Here is a 1,273-nt window from a genome sequence, read left to right as displayed (position 1 = left end):
ATGCAGGCCCATGCCTGCAGTGACCCAGGATAGAAGTTGGGAGGTGCAAGAGCATCCCTCCCTTTCCTTCTATAATTCTGAGCTGAGGTGGGGCATGGCCAGGCCCCAGCAGGATGCTCTGATTAGGGAAGCCTCCCCCCCACCAATCCCCACCCCGACCACCCCAGCAGGGAATTGATAACACAGTGTTTATAACCCCATAAAGAAAACAACAGAGGGACAATACCAGGTACCTGTTGATTCTGCCTTTTTCTCACCTGCCACGGCACAGACAGTAGCCAGCATGTGGTCTTCTAGCTAATGCTGTGTGGCTGTGTAAGGCAGAGGGGATGGCAGAATCCCTCCTTAGAGGGGAGCAGAAGCCAGGCAGACTCCTGCAGTCTCTGCCAGAGCTGCAGCCATGGAGCAGAGGGGAGGTGCCAGGTCTGCTGTGAAGCAGAGAGCCCAGCCCAGACAGCATACCTGGATGCTGGGGGAGCCTGGTTTAACTTAATCCAGCTAGGGGTCTGGGACAGACATTGCACAAACCAGTTTGACCCAAATCAGTTAAGTCTGATACTACATTCTACCAGGTTTATCCCAAACTGGTTTCTGCCATTTTCAAACTGGTTTATGTGCACCGACCATCTGTTCTGTTACAGTCTTAAACTAGTTTCTGATCATTTAAACTGGCTTATGTGTAGTGTCTATCCCTAGCCTATCTGGTCTCTGCTCCAGCTCTCTTTTTGAAGCAGACCCAGAGCTGCAAGGCTGCAAGGAGGAGTTCTTGGGAAGAGAGCAGGCCTTGGGTTCTAGCCTGGACACTTGTTCTCAGTGATGCAGTAACATCCCTGCTACTATCCATCCATTTTATCAAAAAAAAATGTAAGGAGTAGTGTCTCACCTTCAAAATACTGAAGAGCCAAACTGAGCAATGTTTGGCCTGTGGCAGGTAGTTAGAACACCATGCTGGGGAGTCAGAGAAAGGCAGCTTCAAACTCCATCTGGACAAGTTGGGGTCTACAACCTGGGTCTCAATTTTGCTAGGTAAATGCTCTAACCACTCAGCTATTAGGGATAATACATGGAAAAACTCTCTTTCTTTACCCTACCCCTGCTTCTTACCAGATTTCATACTCAAGTACATACATACCTGGCCAGTGCATAGGGTACTGAGCACATGCACACTATGGGTACCTTCTTAAGAATTCACACCCAGGTATATGACTAGAAACTGCCATTTTAGAAAGAACTAGAATTCTTCCCTGTCTTTTAAATTCCCCCCCCCCCCCCC

This window comes from Gavialis gangeticus, unplaced genomic scaffold, assembly GCF_001723915.1.
Source record: "Gavialis gangeticus isolate Ggan-Ray unplaced genomic scaffold, GavGan_comp1, whole genome shotgun sequence".
Taxonomy (NCBI): Eukaryota; Metazoa; Chordata; order Crocodylia; family Gavialidae; genus Gavialis; species Gavialis gangeticus.
Note: the sequence above shows the minus strand (reverse complement) of the source record.